The following is a 21,111-nucleotide window of genomic DNA, read 5'->3' on the forward strand; positions in this document are numbered from 1 at the left end:
CTTGAGGGCAGGCTGTTCACCGGGTTCACGGACCACAAGCCCCTTACTTTCGCGCTTAGACAAAAGCCCGACAAAGCATCCCCTCGCCAACTCCCGCACTTGAGCTATATCAGCCATTTTACTTCTGATATCCAACACGTGTCTAGAAAAGACAATGTTGTTGTAAACTTTGTCTCGAATTTCGAAAGTCAAATTTTCGGCAATCGCTGAGGCGCAAAAAGACGATGCAAAGCTTCAGAGCCTGAAGGCAAACCTCAAATACAAATTCAAAGATTTTCCTATTTTCGTCTCAAACTCTTATTTACTCTGCGAAATCTCAAATAAGAGATCCAAACCATTCATTCTCATCGATTTTCGGAGGAAAGTATTTAACGTAATACACGATCTTGCGCATCCAGGTATGAACAAGGACGTAAACTCTTGGGCCAGACAGTACATCGCGTGCCAGAAGTGCAAGGTCAACAAGCACGTTCGAAAGGAGCGTTTCCACACCATCCATCTCGACATGATCGGCCCATTGCGAGACTCGCACGGATTCAAGTATAAAAACACAATCATCGACAGGTTTACGCGGTGTCCTGAAGCAAGACCTCTGTCTGACATTACGGCGCAGTTATGTGCCGAGGCCCTTTGTCAAGACTGGATTTCGCGCTTTGATGTTCCAGTCATTATCATCACAGACCAGGGAATGTGATTCGAATCTACTCTTTTCGCGGATTTAGAAAAGCTCTTGGGCTTCAAACGGAATAAGACTACTGCATACCATCCACAGTCCAATAGTATGCTGGAACGTTGGCACTGGACGATGAAGGCCGCCTTAATGGCTCGCGACGACTCTCCGTACAGCCCAAGGGGAGGAGTTCACGACGAGCCCCGCGGAGATGGTGTCCGGAGCGAATCTGTGACTCCCCGCCGATCCTGTGCTTGTTATGCGACTCTAAAATGCTGCGTTTGCTCAGGGACGCGGTTTCGAAGCTGCGATCGACACCACCTTCCCGAGACGCGACAAAGAGGGTCAACACCTCCAGGGACCCCGAAACGTGTTCACAGGTCCTCATTCGCTCCTCGGAGGCCGCTGCAACCACCATACCAGGGCCCCTTTAGAATTTTGGAATGAGGCGAGCACTCGTTCAAGCTCGACGTCCGGGGCGGGCCCAAGTGGTGTCCATGTCGAGGCTGAAGGCTTTCAACGAGCCAGTGGCCGCTTCGAAAAAATGCCAGCAAAGCGTCAGATTCGCCCAATGGTAGGATCGCGCGGACAGTCTGCGTCGCTGAGCCCGCGTTGTTCCAGCTGGGGGCGGAGTGATGTGGCGGCACATCGGAGATACGAACCTGAGCACCATTGCCAATTCGCCTCTGCCGCCGCACCTCGATGAAAAAAATCGCAAAGATAAGAATGAGTTCAACTTTTTAAACAAAATTCAGCTCCCCAATGCAGCTTGGTTTCCGAGTAAAGATTGCTTAGGATCGTGGAAGCGTGGACACCAATGATAACGAAACACCAATCATGCGGACTGCGAATGGATCATTGATACATACTTGGCCCCCGTCGCCAGAAAAGTCGGAACGGCTGATTCAACGATGAATATATGTTAGCAACAACAGATCTAACCCAATGGATGCATGTGGATAGAAGGCCAAACCTTTAAGATAAGGATATTGCATCACATAGAACCTTTTGCATATCTCAATGACGATTTGTGGTTAAGAAGTCTCAAATGTTTAAGAGCAGCATCACTGAAGTGGTTAGTAATAACTGCGGATTTACATTTTGTTTAAGGATATGAATATAATTCGAACCCATGATCTGTTATGAATTATATATTAGGAGGCAAACAACACCTAGTAAACACTTCGGTCACACTGCTCCCAGAGCAGAGCTGAGGCAGCATCTGATGAATTGCCCCTGCCGTGAACGAAACCACTAGTCGTCTATTTTTGTAAATTTGGGTTCTAGCCCAGAATTGAAGGTTACGAGGACCAGAAACCAAGAAGGAAGTTTCTCCCCAATCATTTCGGTCCGCCATCAAATCGATGGGGGACTCAGGACTCCCTCATATCCTTAAACAAAACTTAACAACTTTCTATTTACTTCGTACTAGCTGAAGGAAACAGAAACCCGTTGTATTCGTATCAAGGATTATCGACCGTGATCGACTTCCTTGACAAAGGTAAGCTATTGTCCAAATCTAGCCGTCTATGAAGACTGGTGCCATTCCTCGATAGATGGTAGAGGAAGGGGAAGGAGAAAAGGACAATGAGTCTTGATATGAAACATCAAATAATCTTACCACTGAAACATTTAGTCAGTCTAATCATCAAACATTATCACCATGTCACCTTACATGTAGGACATGAGTCGGTGAGGATAGAAAATACGTATAACAAAATGGTATAACAAAAAAAGTAAAGTCTCCAAGGCACTCGGAGAACCGATCTCGTAACCCATCTCCCCTAGGGCCGTGATCGAGAGATTGAAATTCATGGCAGATGGCATACCCAACCTTACACCTCTTCAGGACTCAGCTGGTTATGATACGTGACTTCGGGATATATCTGAATTTACGATGCAAAATCGAAACTAAGGAACTTGACCTTAATGCTGACTATGAGATCCAGTGGAATCTCGATATCTCGCATCCCGATTTTTCGTATTTCCGATAATTCGTCCTTTGATCATACGAATTACTGGGATTCTCCTGTAGTTGCATTTCCAGATTTTGGACAAAGCAGCGAAAGTAGCCCTTTTACTATAACTGCCCCGAGTAACAGCAAGTTTGTCCACTGACACTAGTGTGGTCCTCCAGGGACCTCGAGACGTGTCCACAGGTAAGTCCTGCAAAGAGACCATCAAAGCCAGTGGTTCAGCTTTTCGCTTCTCGCAGTCTCGACTCCTTACTTTCATCTATCCGTATCCAAAGTTTCCGTTAATCAGGTCTTCTAATATCCTTTCCAATGTGGCCGAAAACTTCATTCCCACCAGAGGCAAAGGCACTTTTAATGGCGGATGCACTTCAATTCTCTTGATTGGATTATATAGGGTTCGCCTTCTTTGTCACACGTCGACTGGGGATCGAGGCTCTGTTTCCCCACGAACAAAGCTTGTAGCCCCACGTAAGTGAAGGCAAGTGACCAGTAGATGATGGTCGCTTTTAATAACGATATCAATACCTTTTTGTTACGCGCCTTAAGAAGTGCATTTCAGCAAACGGCGAACGATGACGCGTAGGTGGAACTAATCGCGGTACAATCGAATTGGTTAGATGTTCGTTTGCTTTCAGCCGATACCCACCTAACATTTTTGACAACCACGACTCCTGTTCATGTTAAAAATATTCTTTGCAGGTTCAGGGGATTCAATTGCAAACCCAAGTTAACAACCTTGGATATTGACAATTTTTACTATTCGTTAAATGTCCCTATACCCACTCCCTCGCTCGGAGGCATTTTTCTAAACTGTTGTCGAAAAAGGTTACTTAGAATGCCTATAGTGTGGCTAGGGATCTCTAATTTGCATCCAAGACGGTAAAAAGATTTTTCGTTTTACGGAAATCTGAAAGGCATCCATATTATCATCCATATTATTCAAAAGAGTCACAGTCAGTCACACTCCTCGGCTAGAAGATACCAGGGAACGTAAGAGGACGTTCGTTTGAAGATTGACTTGCTTTGGACCCCAACGTCAGCCGTTCCTTCATTGTCGAGAAAATCTCCTCTTCAAGTATGCTTTGCAGAAATTAGCGAACGTGTCCGGCCTTGTCCTTATCGTATGCTGAAGGACTTTATTAGACCTACCTTAGGACCCAGAATTTTACTTCTCTATATCCTACTACAAATTCCCAGAATTTGGTTTTTCTACTACTACTATCTCCCAAGTCTCTTATAGGAATCAGCTGGAGGTTACTTCAGAAGATCCCGGATAATAATTAACTTTCCAGTGGCCCCATCACAATCATCTGAAGACCCATCACAAACTTACGTTCACTGCTGAGCAAAGTCTCTTCAATCGTATCCATTACTTCACTATCCAGCCTACTTGAGTAAGTAATCCTATTACTTCCTTTTCGTGCCTGTTTATATAGCCTTCCTTGACAGATATCACGTGCAATTGCAAAAAGGCCGTACATTATTGAAAAGGTTTCTGTTAGGTTCAGGAGTGATCGGATAGTCAAAGTCCCAAGTGATTCTTCACAAGTTGAGGTCGAATTATTTTTTTCCTTTCCAATTAGCACCTATCCCAGGCATTTAGCGTTCGCACCTACATGACTATTATATAAACCCTCCTTTTCTTTGGCAGGTCCAGTCGCATTCCTTCTTCTTTAGTCTAGTCCTAGTTTCTCTCCGAATCGGAGTCGGCTCGCTGCAATCGAAGGCGCGTTTTTATTCTGTCAAATGCCTGATCTGGGTGCAGCCGCGAGACTTTTAAATACCAGCGTATCAAGCCACCGTTTTTCCGGCCGGCCTTTTGATTTTTTACCATCGACTTTGATGTCCAGACCAGTCTTGGGAAGTAAATTGTCATTGGTTCGAATCACATGACCATACTATCAAAGACGCCTCTCTAGCAATTTTTCCACGATCGATGTAACCCCATATCGATCGCAGATATCTACATTTCGAATCCGATTGAGACGTATAACGCCACGCAATATCTTCGTCTCCATTATCGCGAGACGTCGTTCATTGTCTTTTATAGTCTGCCAACATTCAGAACCATAAAGGGTGACAGGGCGGACGACATTACGATACATTTTAGACTTGAGACGTTGGCTGATACGTTGATCACAAAGAACACCATTTGTAGAACCCGTCCTCCTTTCTCCTACCCCTCTCGCCAGGATAATTGCCCCCACTGCATCCACACATTTGATAGTTTTCATATGCCTTCCAAATTTCATACCAATGCGTGCAACTGTTTTTGGAGAAAGTACAAATTATAGTACAACAATAATATCTGTTTAAGAAAATCTACAGTACAAGCATATGTTATTTATATTGCTTGTACCATAGTTCTAAGATAAGATATCTTTGTACTTTGACCTGCGCGTCAAACAATATAACATCTGTGTAACATTTGTGTACCACGTGATGGGAATGTACGAGTATTAGACATCTGCATCGCAGATGGTTGAGTAAGAGTTGGACCTGCGTAGAAATCAATTTTATGACTTGTTCTTCATAAGAAAAGAACAATATTTGGCCTGCGTAGATATTGTATAAATAGTTAAGATCCTACATGTTAGAGTTAGTTCTGATTCGGAAATAAAGAAGATCGTATGATCTTAGAACGGAACTCTGTTTTTTATATATAACAAGGTGAAAAACATAATTGGCGCCCAACGTGTATAAAACCCATGGTTCTGGGAGAAAAAAAATAGCAACGATAAAGTGTACAACGAAACTATAGTAACGATAAAGTGTACGACGGGACGATAGTAACGATAAAGTGTACAACGAGACGATAGTAACGATAAAGTGTACAACGAGACGATAGTAACGATAAAGTGTACAACGAGACGATAGTAGCGATAAAGTGTACGACGGGACGATAGCAACGATAAAGTGTACAACGAGACGATAGCAGCAGCGAAAAGGACTTAAGGACGAGAGTTGCAGCTTTGCAGTAGCGTAGAAGGACCCAGAAGGCAGCGGAGACGGACAATGTTTATTTGGTATATGTAGGTATTCTAAATATTGTATAACTAGACATAAGATCAGTGTATTTTTTTGGAGATAACAGTGATATAGTGTTATATTTATTGGGCAAATTGACCGAGTGAAGACTTCAGGATCGTTTAAAAATGTCGCTGTCTGCCGAAGCTATTACCGAGATGGTAGAGAGGATTACCCTTTCGGTAGCTAATCAGTTAAGGCAGGAGTTTCACGCTTCCTTAATGGAGCTAAGGTCACAGCCAGGTCCGTCTGTTGAAAGTAGTGTAGCTATTGACACTATAGCCACTCAGCTTAGGCAGGAGTTTCAAGCTTCGCTAAGTGAATTAAGGCAGTCAGGCCCGTCCGTCCAAAAATACGAAGAAATCAGTATTTCGAAAAAAATGGATTGCAACTTAAGGCTCGATTTACCGAAATCAATGCCTGATTTCAATGGTGCCATGGAAAGATATCCATCCTGGCGACAGTCAGCAAAGGCTGCGATTAAGCCATACGAAGGATATCTTGGGTCTGAAATATATTACCAGGCTGTTGCTATAATTCGCAACAAGGTAACTGGGTCAGCCGATATGGTCTTATCGTCATTTAGCACTCCACTAAATTTTGAAGCCATTCTCGCTCGACTTGACCACACGTATTCCGACAAAAGACCATTATACTTGTTGGAACAGGAACTGTCTACCCTTAGGCAAGGCCGCCTATCCATTACACAATTTTTCGATGCAGTCGAAAAACAGTTGACCTCAATTACTAATAAAGCTATTATGCAATATGGAGATGATAGCGAAGTATTAAAATCTCTGAACCAAAAGTACAGAAACGATGCTTTACGCATATTCATTTCTGGGCTTAAACGACCTATTGGCGACATTCTGTTTGCTAGTCAACCAAAGGATTTACCATCTGCGTTAGCTTTGGCTCAGGAGTTAGAGTCTAATAGACAGAGGTATAATTTTGCAACAGCTTTCGCAAATTCCAATTCCAATGTCGAATATAGTACCAATAGAAGCCCACATTATAAAGTGGTTCGTAAAGAACAAGAAAATAAAGATCAGGATCAACCTGAACCGATGGATGTGGATCCATCTTCATCTAGATTTAGACAGAACTCCAGAAGAAACAACAATTTCCAATCACACTCTTCGAAAAATAACTTTTCAAGAAAACACCAACTTAATACGTTTACGGTGGGAAAACCGAAAACCAACAATGGCATTCGAATTTTAGAATCAAGATCACATCTTCCCTATATCGAGCATACTCTATTGAATGGACGTAAAATTAAACTCCTTTTAGACACAGGAGCCGACAAGAATTATATCAAAGATCTTCCATTTTTAGTTGGTATCTCAAGGGTTAAAAATGCTTTCAGTGTTCATTCTATACATGGCGAAACTGCCATTAAAACAAAATGTCAAATAAGTATTTTTGGCGAAATTGCTGATTTTTATGTACTTCCTATCACCCACGATATGGACGGAATAATTGGTTATGATTTTCTGAAAAAAATCAATGGAATTGTTGACTCTTCTAATAGCAATCTTCACTATAGAGATGGAAGCCAAAAGCTTACTATTGATACTAGTTATCAAATTAACGTTCTTCAGAATATCGATTATAATTCTATTCCTAAAGAAGGGTTAGAACAATTTAAAGTGATTATGAATGAAAATAAAAAAGTATTCGCGGATCCAAATGAGGCATTACCGTACAATACTAATGTAGTTGCTACAATTAAGACTACTACTGATGAACCCATTTACTCTAGAAGTTATCCATACCAGATGACGGCAACTAAGTTTGTTAACTCAGAAATAGAAGCCATGTTGCGTGATGGAATAATAAGAAAAAGTTCTTCACCGTATAATAATCCCATATGGGTGGTGAATAAAAAAGGTGTAGATGAACACGGTAACCCAAAACTTCGTCTAGTGATAGATTTTCGCAAGCTTAATGAAAAGACTACTTCCAACAGATATCCCATTCCCGAAACGTCCGTCATATTGTCAAATCTAGGCAAATCAAGATATTATTCCACTATTGATATGAAGTCTGGGTTCCATCAGATTCTTCTAGCCGAAGATGATCGAAAAAAAACTGCCTTTTCAGTGAACAATGGAAAATATGAATACTGCCGTTTGCCATTCGGGCTCAAAAACGCTCCAAGCATTTTTCAGAGAGCGATCGACGATATATTGCGCGATGACATAGGCGTTCGTTGTTATGTCTATATAGATGATGTTATCATCTTTTCCCGTAATGTTGAGAATCATCTCAAGGACCTACAAATTGTGCTAAAGAAGCTACTTAATGCAAACATGCGCATTTCGTTAGATAAATGCAAATTTTTCAAATCGGAATTGGATTTTTTGGGGTTTATCGTATCTGAAAATGGACTCAAAACAGCCGATGATAAAGTTAGCGCTATTCTAAACTTTCAAGAGCCATCTTCCATCAAAGCTCTCAGATCCTTTTTAGGATTATCGGGATACTACCGACGATTCATACGCGATTACGCAAGAATAGCAAAACCTTTGACCCAAATTTTGAGGGGAGAAAATGGTAATGTGAGTTCTAGGAAATCAGAAAGAAAGAAAATTATTTTATCGAAAGACGCTAAGGAAGCATTCGAAAAGTTAAAACAAATTTTAGTATCTGAAGAAGTAACTCTGCGTTTTCCAGATTTCAACAAGCCTTTCGAGCTTACAACAGATGCTTCATCAGTGGCGATCGGTGCCGTGTTGTCCCAAAATAAACAACCTATTACATTTGTGTCACGAACACTTAGCAGTACAGAGCAGAATTATGCAACCAACGAACGAGAAATGCTCGCTATCGTATGGGCATTACAATCTTTGAGAAATTACCTTTATGGGGTTACTAACCTTCATATATACACAGATCATCAACCACTATCATTTTCGATATCTGATCGAAACCCGAATACAAAGCTTAAACGTTGGAAAAGCTTTATTGAAGAGTTTGCACCGGTAATTCATTATAAGCCTGGATCAGAAAATTTTGTGGCAGATGCACTCTCCCGTCAATTTATTCAAAACCTTACAGGAAACAAGTCTGGGGAAAGCTGCACAAATAGTGAGATTTCGTCGTCTCAAGTCATAAGATCGGTGATGACCCCTATAAATTGTTTCAAGAATCAAATTATTCTTACGATTGGGGACAGAGTAAAATTAAGAACAATTCGCCTATTTAACGGTTACCTGCGTCATGAAATTGAATTTCCTGATTTGGAAATCCTTTGCATGAAATTGGAAAAGGTAATTGATACCAAGGTAGTAAATGGTGTGCACTGTCCTCTTGAAATTTTAGGGAAAGTACAAAATGAAATTGTACAACGCTTCCCTTCAGCTCGTTTTAGGCATACCGAAAAACTAGTCCTGGACTTGATTAATGAAAAAGACCAGCTCGAAACGATTGCATTGGAACATAACAGAGCACATCGCTCATACAAAGAAAATTATGCACAAATTCTCGACGCATATTTTTTCCCGAGCCTGCGTAAGGATTTAAAAAAATTCACAGCCAACTGTAGAATTTGCGCAGAGTCAAAGTATGAAAGATATCCCAAAAGGCAAATACTGCATTCCACACCAATTCCCACACATCCTGGTGATATATTGCATATGGATATATATATCACACAGAACCAATATTTCCTAACATGTGTGGACAAGTTTTCAAAATTTGCTCTAGTAGAACAAATTGACTCTCGTTCTATAGTAGATCTGAAAGTACCGATTATTAAAATAATAGGACACTTTAAGAATCCGACAATTCTAGTGACGGATAATGAACCGTCATTCTGCTCTAGTACCATTCAATCTCTTATAAGAGACCATTTCGGAATGTCCCATCACAAAGTCCCCGCTATGCACAGCACAAGCAATGGACAAGTCGAGAGATTCCATTCAACCCTAAGTGAGATATCAAGAGTAATTAAAAAGGAAATGCAACTCACAGATCTAAAGGAAATAGTTCAACTAGCTGTAATAAAGTATAATGGTTCAGTTCATTCTGTAACGAAAAAAAGGCCAATCGACATACTTTGGGGAATTTCTGATTCGAGTAAATTGAATACTCAGGAATTATTAAAAAATGCGCAAATAATGCAAAACAAAAACCTGAATCGAAATCGATTTAGTAGAGTTTTCAGAGAGGGTCAAACAATTTATGTAAAAACGAATAAGCGTCGCGGGAATAAACTATCGAACAAGTATGATAGAAAAGTAGTGCAAAATGATCTAGGTACTGTAGTACTAGTAGATGGTAAGGAGGTGCACAAGGATAACATCCGTTAATTTCATTTTATCAGGTTAACACTAGCCGCCACCGTCCACTGCAAAATTTTCGATTATACATCTTCAAATTACATACCAATACGAAATAGGGACGTGGGGATCTATGAAGACTACATATACCTGACGCATAACATTAACCTAACCGATTTTGAACAAATTATGGCGGATATAACCGATCTCAGAAACATGTTTGGAGTATCCGAACAAAAAGAGTCTATGGAAACCGACGCGAATGAAATTTCCAGACCTATTTGAAATAGCCTCAATTAGAAACCAAAGAGCGATATCTTTGCTGACAAATGCTGTCTACTCGGTTGCTTTAGCCCAATTAAATAATATTAATCCTTTTATTCTAACAGACGAAGAAATCCTCACAATTTTTTAAAAAAAAAAAAAAGAGAGAAGAATTACCAATAACAATTAGCGATTTAATTCCTTCATCACATGTAGAAATATATATAAGTAACAAAGTGTTTAAGTATATGATTAAAGTACCAAACGTAAGAAATATCTGCCCGCTGCTCATTGTACATCCAGTCAGACATAATAATACAATAATAGATTTAAGCAATAAGCACGTCGCAGAATGCAAAAAAGAAACACATCCTTTGAACAACTGCCGAGAAGAAAGTGGAATGCCAACTTGCAGAATTGATCACTTCGACAAATGCCTCACCACGATTTTCAACAGTAACGCCGCTATATGCAAGACTACATCGTCGTATCATATTGCTCCTCACGAGAGAGTGGATGATAATACAATCATCATAAATGACGTCACAATATCCGAAGGTAATCAGAAGTTAAACCTCACAGAAAATTCGGTTTCGGTAACATTACCCTACCTGCACCAAGTTCACCTGCGTAACTTGCACAAGATCGACAAATTCAATTCGGAAGCAAGATCAACTAGCAGGGTATGGTATATAATGGTGACGATATTAACAATTGTGGGTCGTATCCTAGTAATTTATCTAAAAATGCCATCACAAACAGCCGAATATAAGTCCAGTCACAACGAACTTCAACATGAAGACAGAGGTAGAAAGGATCGTACGCAATATCGCCGAAAGTCATCAGAAGATTCGGGACGAATCCGTTTAAGGGGAGGGGTAATTATAGTACAACAATAATATCTGTTTAAGAAAATCTACAGAACAAGCATATGTTATTTATATTGCTTGTACCATAGTTCTAAGATAAGATATCTTTGTACTTTGACCTGCGCGTCAAACAATATAACATCTGTGTAACATTTGTGTACCACGTGATGGGAATGTACGAGTATTAGACATCTGCATCGCAGATGGTTGAGTAAGAGTTGGACCTGCGTAGAAATCAATTTTATGACTTGTTCTTCATAAGAAAAGAACAATATTTGGCCTGCGTAGATATTGTATAAATAGTTAAGATCCTACATGTTAGAGTTAGTTCTGATTCGGAAATAAAGAAGATCGTATGATCTTAGAACGGAACTCTGTTTTTTATATATAACAAGGTGAAAAACATAATTTACACATAATATGTAGACAAGCAGGGAGACATATGTACAAAAAGCAAACATTAGACCGACGTTAATCAACAAATTGTTAGCACTCCACCTGAAAGTGAAATAATGAAGCCAGCGCATTTCTTTTATACCTCAATCTATACATTACGACCGGATTTCGCACAAGAAAGTGGAGCTAACCTATCCATGTATCTATCTATATATATAACATAAATTACTTTTAATATCTGTAACGTCGGTGTTTCAAGCACCAAAGTACAATTAAAAGAGATATTATGCAATTAGTTAGGCGCACAGTGCAGTAACCCACAGCTCTGCAATGAGCAGTGCAGGAAATTAAAACCAAAATTTACCAGATAATATCTTACTACCAAATACCGATGATTTGCACATTAACAGCATTAGATATCAAAGTCATCTCCTTACATAAAAGCCCAAAAAAAATCTTCCATAAAAAGTTGAAAAACTGGACATGAGTAAGCCGCACTTTTCGTTACCAGCACGCAACAGACCTGTCTGATGTTCGTTACTACTTTGAATTTTTTCTACCTCAGATATCAAACTTTTGCAGCCATTTCGTGATTACGCGCAGAATACCGGATTTCTTAGGTTTAGACAACTTTTTGCCCTTCTCCTTGGTCCCAAGAAGCCAGTATTGTTCAGGCATGCAGATTCCTCATCAAATCCTCCTCGAAAATTGATTACAATCCATTGCAATATTAACGTTTTCCTTATTGACTGTAATTACAATCGTAATGGCAAAGATGTATCTTTGATGAGACCAATAAAAGATATGTAGCTTTTGTAGCTTTGGAGAGGAAAAAAAAAGATTTTAATTGCACAAACATTTTTATCATGGGAGTATCTGATGAGATGGATACGGTCATTTGATGAGTTCGTCAATAGGAGATACGTAAACGCTCTCTACTTATCCGATTTGAATCGTTTGTATCTTTTGGTTGTTGTTTTTGTAGGCTTTTCAGTTAAGGAACGTGTGGAGTTTTCAGTACAGAATGTAAAGAAATTCCTAAGGCTCCACGTGTATTTATTTATCTTTTAGTAGGTTTGGGTCACAAATTGATGGATTATAGTCCTCATTTGCCAAAGATCCAACAAAGGTCGTTAATTTTAAACAACAAATGGTTTTAGAAAAAAAAAACCAAAAAAGACAGCCCCATAAACCGCGATCCGTTGTTCATACCTTGGCGACATGACACATGTTGGAAGCTTGGAAGCCATATGATGATGCCTTGGTATGAGTTTGTCTGATGAGAACCAAACTACTTGTGCCATCTCCCGAAAATTCTTCTGCAATATATCATCATCAGGGGCCCGGTCTGATTATGCTTAAGGTTAAGATTGAATAATTCGGCAGATCCTAATACGCGACCTCTTCGCGGTAGCCAAGAGTGTGTAGGGTCGGCCCGGAGTAAGCTCATCCAGCTGTCAAGGAGCTTCTTGTCTGCTGAGAATGTGTTTGGGGCAAGTGGATCTGACGAGGGGATAAGCCAAAGCAACAGTCCGGGGATCGTCCTCCTTGCACTGGAGAAGGTACTAATAGGACCCAAAGCCAAGGTGGAACAGCATACGCCAAGGGCTACGTGGCCGATTGGGAGCTTGGTCTTTAGTATGCGAACTCTGAATACCTTATCCATCTCCAGTTTCAAATAAGATCCTTGCCTTGGTGGTCGGGCTAGCCAGGGTGGATCCGGAGTACTCGTGGGACCAAGACATGGACTCCATTAAAAAAAAAACCGACGATGGAAAAGTAGGTGCTGATGCCAGGCACATCATCGGAGGACGAGCTGCTGGCATCCAGCTAGGAGTCAGTAGCCGTCGGGAGCAGCACACTCGGTACCAGCCGTAGAACCGCTGTGCTGGAACCAACCATAGAGACCCTCCGGAGCGAGGCGGCAGACGGACTAACGGTTTCCAGCCTGAAATCAGCTGCCGTAAAGCTGGGTGTAGCGTGTACCAGATATAGTACTCCTAACCCGAAACCCTCGACGTCAGGATATCCCTCAAAACCAAAGACCGACTAAAAAGTAGGTCACCGGAAACCGACTAAGAATCAAGGCCCATTGGTGACCTTCTCACGAGCCAATACCACAAGGACATCCATATTCTCAACAAGATTGCTAAGAATAAGGAGGCGGTACTGTTGACGAGCAGAACGAAAAAGACCTCACCTAATACCAGACGGGTATTGAGGAATAAAACAGCATACGCCTGGCATACGAACAGAAGGCGGAAACCACCGCAGACGAACAGATGGCGGAGACCACCGGTCTCAAACGCAATCGATCTCAAGACGAGGTCGAACAAGATCACAAGCGGAGCAGAATGGGCAAAAGCTCAGACGCTAAACAACATTTGGAGAAAAGCAAGCAGCAATAGCCAGCGGACGAGCGACGAACTGAGAAACCTTCAACGCTGTAGCCAGGAGCCACTTACGTGTAGCACTGGCGGATACACTTACGTGTACCACTAACGGCAAACTAGCGCCGGAGGTATGGACTAGTGTTGAGGCCAGGCTGTCGGAGATGGTTATTGAGCATCCCCTGGACGCCAAAGGCAAATGCACGGGATCTACACCCTGCTTTGATTCCTCTCAGGTCTTTCCTGGGTTCCACGTTATAGCTTGCGAGGACCAACTCTCCAAAGACTTTCCCGGTTTTAGCAACGTTGCTAAAATAATCGACACCTAAGAGGGCGTAAAGCTCAAAGTCATCCCCTACGACGAAATTCCCAGGACACTGATGGCTCGCATCTGGCTGCCGAAGTTTCGCATGGATAAGGACAAGCCCGTCCAATCTCTGAGCCTTCAAAACCCCACAATTCTATAGACGACTGGGCTGTTATCAAAGAGGAGGAACCCCACTATAAACGGATAGTGCCTGGAGGCACCGGAAAAGGTAAACTATAAAGTGCGATTTGGAGTCAGGAACGCAAAGGTGAAAGTGTTCCGCTCTGCAAAACCGTAAGACGACCTGGATCTAATCGACGCCGCCAACGAGCTGTTGGAGGAGATGAGGATCGACGGTCCAACGGGGACTGACAGTCCAGTCCAGATCTCGCCGCAGAGGTCTCCAAATCCTTCAGAGATCCCAGCAGGATCGACTGAAGAAAATCCTATCGAGTTACCGAAAACAAACTTTCCGGTGTACAAATTGGCAAAACTGACACGGCAGACCAACTGGAGCCAAAGGACTCCGGAAAAAGCATTCGAATCTGCCTTTAAGTCTCGTGTCCTGCTAAATACAGTAAAATAACACTGTCGCCATGATGGAATGAAAGTCTGTCCAGTCTCAGAAAGTTGACCAGGGAGATCTTCAACATCTACTACAGGCAAAATATTGGCAGCCATGTAAGGACCGCCTGAAGAAGTACAAGTCGTTTTTCAAGACTGCCAAGAGGCGGTCCTGGTTGGACGGTTTGTGAGACATTGGAAGTACCAGTAAAATTCTGCCCGAAGAACATAGGAGACCATCCTTTCTTAAAAAGTCGGAAGATTCCTGGACGGAATTTTCTGACACCTTGGAACTGGTGGTTCAGATACACTTCCCCGCCAACGAGGAGGACTGTGAGTCAGGGCCTTGCTTGGAGGGTATGCGGCGACCCCACCCAGCACATCCTGGACATCCACCCAAGCATGATTAGAACGCATTTCTCTAAGTCAATACAAATCCATAGAAACCGCTCTCCACGAGGTAATTGGCACGGTTGCGTCGTCACTGCAATACAAGCAGTTTAGCATATATTAAACGACGACTTGGTGATATTGGTATCAGGGAAGTTTCACTTCATTGTCAGTAACATCATAGAATGAGCGAAGATGTGTCTGTGCACTACAAGATGCGCACTTGGCATAGATTTAACTAAAACAGAACTGATGCTACTCATCACACAATTACACCCCTAGCAGTACTGAAAGTCTGTCAAAAGCTGGGGCATGATCCGAACTCCAACTTTAACATAGCCACTCGGACCAACTGCCAGCTGGCCATTAAAGCGTTGTACTCAGTGGGGAGGATATCTAGCTGGATGAACTAGCTCTAAAGATCTGAACCGGCTGGTCTCTACCTCCTTGCTCTCATAACAGTAGACATGATCTTTGGCGTTTAAAGAATCAAAACGGCAAAACACAGCGTTAATTTGGCTCCTCAGGGCGGCCCCTGGTACTTACCTACCTACCCTGATGGTCAGCCCACAAATGGGGCAGCTCCGGAGAAGTGTTCCATGGTTAGGGAATCGCGAGAATATCTGGGGGAGGGGTCTTTTTAGCACTATGTAATTGGACAAAATTTCACATGTTATTTGGTAGCCAACAGTGAAAAAAATGTACACCCCCCCCCCCCTTTTTCATGTATGGAGACTGCTCTAAACTCAACGTTGAACAATGTTATTCATTACGTGCACCATGTAACCGCTTCTGACTAAATAGAAGAAGACTAAATAGAGAATGATCCCGGTTAACAGCTTGATGAGGGGACGAATATGTTAAATGCGAAATCTATCTCTTCTTTATTACAGACGAAGAACGCCGAAAGGGAGAGATCTATAAATAGATAGCGACAGCGTTGGAAATGCTCGGAGAAGTGTCGGTGGAAAAACAGGTTCATCCCTGCTATCAAGCAGTGCCTCGAGAGACGACCCGCTGAGATTAATTATAATCTCACCCAGTCTCGCATGGGCCATGGAGGGTATCGCCAGTACCTTTGCAGGTTTAAACCGGATACGTCATCCGATTTCCCAAACTGCGAAGGAGTCCCAAAGGAACCAGGGCACGTGTTCTTTTACGGTTTAAGATTTGTGGAAGAAAAAGGAAACCTAGGGGAAATTCTAGGAGAGGTGCTGATACCAGAAAACCTGATTCGAAGAATATTAGCAAGAGAGGAAGATTGGGATGCGATGAACTCAGTGATTTCATCTATTCACAGCAAACTGCGAATAGCAGAGGAGACGAATAAATCGTGGTTTCGTACGCCGCGTAAAGAAGAAAGGTGACAAAACTAAAGTAACCTTATGGTGGTTCCACAGGGCATGGAGGGAGTTGGGGGTATTTTTAGTGGGTAAAAATCCGCTGCGTGTCCGGGCGAATGTCTTTTAAAGATGTCCTTTTCCTCAAAAACAAGAAAAGGCACACAGACAGACAGACGGACGGACGGGTTTTGTTGAAAAAAATGGAGGATGCCCATGGGGGACTCAAAGAAGAGGAGGAGAGGAAAGAGTTCTCAAATCGAAAACTTAGTCCACGAGAACGGTGATAAGCTTACTGGTCAAACCGATGCGTCAGGAGATAAGTCAGATCTATTGCCCGGTAAGGGGGGCCTGCCATGAAGATTCTTCTCGATGATCACACAGAAAATCCAAAAATTTAGTTCCAACACAAATCCACACGATAAAACCTTCGGACTGTGTAATTGTCACCTTTTTTCCAGAACTGTCATTGAACAAAGAAAAAACTTGGTCCTGCTTCCAATCGTGGAGTCACCTCACCAGAGCAAAGAAAAAGACTCAAAAGAAGCATCAGCGGTTCTTTATGCAAACAATCGCCGAACGCATTTCTACAACCATCCTCCGCGCAGTATCCGATCTTATTCGCAATTGCCCGAGACAGTTGGGCTCAATTTCTAAGGGGGCGTAGAGCTTTCAAGCCTTCCCAGCACAAGATTACGAAGGCATTATCTCCTGGTTGTGTGTCCTGCAATGGAGTAGCGGAATACCCTAAACACAGCTTTTTCCCTTTTGAAAGGTGCGACGCCATTCGTTAGCAACTTTAGGCAGACCCAGGGAAGCTCCCTCCAGACAACATTGTCAGAGAAATGCTGAAGAGCGCTGGCAGATGGAGTCGTGTTTCGCATTCGGGCTCTTCTTAGTGCGACCAAGATTGAGCTCGGCCGGTGGAGGGATTGGATGGCAAGGGGTTCTCTGAACTAATAACTTTTTTTTCCCTTCCTTTTCCGTTAGTGAAAGGAATTCCCTGACTTGCAGGTTCCCAAAGCCGGGAGAGCGGAAGGGCTAGTGCGAAGTAATGCGTCAAACGGTTTCAGGCTAGTTTTCTGATGACAAGGAGGTCTTTAATTGGTAGTCCAACGGGGTAGTCCAACAATTTGTGCGTAAACGCATTCACGCAACCTAGCCCCCCAAAAATATGCAACTTGGACATGTATCACATATGACCGAACCACTCAATTTATGAGAAAAACAACAACAAAAAGGTTAATGATCACTTTTGAATATTTAAAAATCTAGGTTTTAGAATTTCATCATCATGCGATGGGCAGGTAATGGTAGCGACTAGGTGGTGGTAATCTGCAACAGTGAAACTAACGCTGAGCCTTCATCGCTACTGAATGAATAAAGAATAGTGACCAGATTTCTTGGAAGTCATGGCCTTTTTGTGCTTTATAAGTATTTGGCAGCTGATATAATTACTTTTATAAAAATTAGATCCTTGGGCTCTTACGTCCATAAAGTTGTCAACAATTTGGAAAACAAAGTGCTTTTTCATACTAAATCCAGACCGGAAAATGTACGGGAGCCAGGGGGAGGAGGGAGGACTAGAATTTTTTTGTTAAATTTTGAATTTTTAATTATTCAAGACATTTCAGTGGATCATATTGAAATAACATAACTATCTTCCAGCCAAGGGGCAAAACTTAGATTTCATTCAAGTTCAAGCCGCTGAGGTTGCCCCAGGTATCATCCTACCCTTTGGCCTTCTTCAATCCCATAAAATTCCCAAGCCACAACCTCCATCACCCAAAAACAATTCAACTCAGCACAACTCCAAACAATGACAATTTATTAATCCTCTCGGTCCATATTCCAATCAGCTTCAATTTCACAGACGTAACCATCTTACCATCAACTCTGAACCTTGGGTTGATCTTATTTCGCGATCGACCGCAGAATCCGCAGAATTTAATGGGCTCCAGATCGCTGGTAATCACAATGGTCACAATATTCGTAATCCAAATGTAACAAAAGTACAAAAGCCAATTGTATACGGGGGAAGTAATAAACTGCGTCAGGATTGCAATGTAACCAAAGGTAATGGGATATCGTCATTTCTGTTGGTGTCTTTTACGGGGTCGTCTTAGGGTTTCTTAGATTTGGGGGTGTTTGAAAGGACAGTTGGGATTTTCGATACTTATGAACCCTTGGCTCACTTTGGAGCCCGTATAAACTGCTCTATCTTGGATTCTAGAAATTGGGTCAAACAAGGATTTCAGGGCTACGAGGAGACCCCTATCCTTCGCCGACGTTGGACTTGGGAATCGTCCTGGAACCTACTGGTACTGGTACGAACTACAAAATCGATTCGCAAGGATGTTCGATACACTTTCAAAGAGAGTCAACCCAAGGCAAATAATCCCAACTATAAATCTTAACAATGCTAACAATGAGCTTTGAAATTCATCTGTATCTTTTCAAATCTATGAAGGCTAGTGTTGGTGCGTCGGACAATCCAGAAGGACATCATCACAATCATACTTTGTATCTATGCCGCGTCGTCCCAATCGCACCATATGCGTTTGTTTTCCATTGAGAAAAAAGAGTTATTATTCATGTACCCCCGTGTAAACATTATTATCCCAGCGAATTCCATGGAACCGATTCTAAGGTCCCTGAAAAGGCACGGCACCATATTGTTGTGAATTCCCGCTTAACCCTTATGCGGTTTTACTATTGAAAGTCAACCGCATGGCATCCTCGTCACATACACAGAAAAGGGAGCGATGTCCAGGTCTGTTCTTGGAAGATCTTCATGGCCACCGCCGTCACACATTTTCTTGGTTACTATATTGTTGCCATTATGATTGCGTCTCATAAAGATCAGCACGTTATGCATATGCGCGTGTTTTGCATATTCCCCTGTCGCATAGAACGAATACTCATCCATGTACGCCCAGTAGCAACAGGCACGCAGGCTGGCAGACCCAGGTTGCGACCATATACAATGGTTAGTACTTGTTGCGAAAATTGAAATGATCAGCGCAAAAATGCGCACACCGGCCATAATCTCAACTTTTTTATGTTGCACACTTCATTCAAGTGGATTTTATGAGTGGCATTTTGTTTAAAGTGGTTACTCAGGTGTTTCTTGATGTGTCTCCATGGGATCGTATTGATTTGCCGATTGTCGGCTCTCTTGTCAAGGGGATGACTAAGACTCACATGGGAGTCAGGGACTGGGGACATTTTCGAAGCAGCTATTCAGAAGGTCTGAAAAACGTTGAACCTAAAGAAAGACTGTTTAGAACTTGATCTTCCAACACAAGTGCTCCTCATTTGTTGGTATAACTTCGTGGGAACCTTTGGTACCAGCTGTGATCCCAAGTAGACTTTACTTCACAACTCTATCTGGAGACTGAAGAAATGGACCGAAAAATTGCAAGCTAACTCCATTTCAAACTCTACATGAGAAGCAGAGTCCACTGGTCTCAAATTCCGGTCCCATGCTGCCTAAAACAATCTAGGTACAAATCGCAGCGCATCGGTTCCGGAATCCTCCCCTAGCAGGGTCATGACTATTCAACTTCAACTCGTATTTAGTGAAGACCATCAGAGATCATTACAGACATTTTTTCTCTATCTCTAGCAAGCATCATCGTCACCACATTGACTAAGGTAATGTCGCATCTTCATGGGTCATACCATGACTGTGCACCTTTCCGGGGACTAGACGTGATGGAGATGAAGATCAGTCAACGATGCTGAAAAGATCTGAAGATGTTATTGCACGTATCCAACGTACGTATGGGCACACAATCACATGGCTAGAGTGGAAAATGGAAAATTAATTCTATATTGATCTTGAACTTGAGAACTTGAACTGCACTTGAACTGCTCCAGAGAACCATGGATGCTGATAGAAGTGAAAATTCCAGAAGTTAGTACGTCATCTACATAATCCACTGTTCATGCTTAGACTCGTATCTTAGACTTACTGAATATCTACAAATTGTTGTTTAGATTGGCTTCTCCATTTTTGGGCATAGAAAGATCAGTTCGCCTGGTCCATTTTTGAGCTACCAAATTGTTATGTTTGTCAGGGTAAAGTCTGTTAAATCGTGGGATGAGTGAAAATGTGAAGCGACCTCGTTCAGATGGGTTTTCACTTTGGCTTAGTTTCGATGCATCCAATTGCATCAAAGATACATTGACCAAAATCGAGAAGCAACCTACTTTCCTCGTCCAAATTTGAGACAGGTCAAAACAGAAGAAAAATGAAATCAAAGCAATTTTGATTATTTTTTTTACTAAACTCTCGTTTGTCTGTTAATAGAAATGTCGAGGTTAGTAACGTATTTCAAAGATCTGTAGCTTTTTGTGGTAAGATTGTTCCAAAAAATGCTCAAAATCGTCAAAATTATTAGCACTTAATAGGAATAAGGCCGAAAAATGAAAGTTACTCAAGAAATCCAGGTGAGATTTCCCAAGGCAATAATCCGAATAGCGCGAGGAAAATGTAGAGGCGAAAAACTTGAACTTTTGGTGGATCAATAAACTCCTAAAAAAAGAAGTTCTACTCAAAGAATCGTGCAGAAAAAAGATACTTCCAAGAGTCAACTATACATCGTCAAAAACCTGCATGAATAGACA

General features: G+C 41.9%; 1 protein-coding gene across 4 annotated transcripts in view; it reads right to left on the minus strand.

Moving 5' to 3' along the window:
• The window catches only part of LOC119649740, a 117,528-nt gene that overhangs the window by 46,838 nt on the left and 49,579 nt on the right, over positions 1–21,111 (minus strand). The gene's annotated exons all lie outside the window — the stretch shown is intronic.

Source organism: Hermetia illucens, chromosome 2, assembly GCF_905115235.1.
Source record: "Hermetia illucens chromosome 2, iHerIll2.2.curated.20191125, whole genome shotgun sequence".
Taxonomy (NCBI): domain Eukaryota; kingdom Metazoa; phylum Arthropoda; class Insecta; order Diptera; family Stratiomyidae; genus Hermetia; species Hermetia illucens.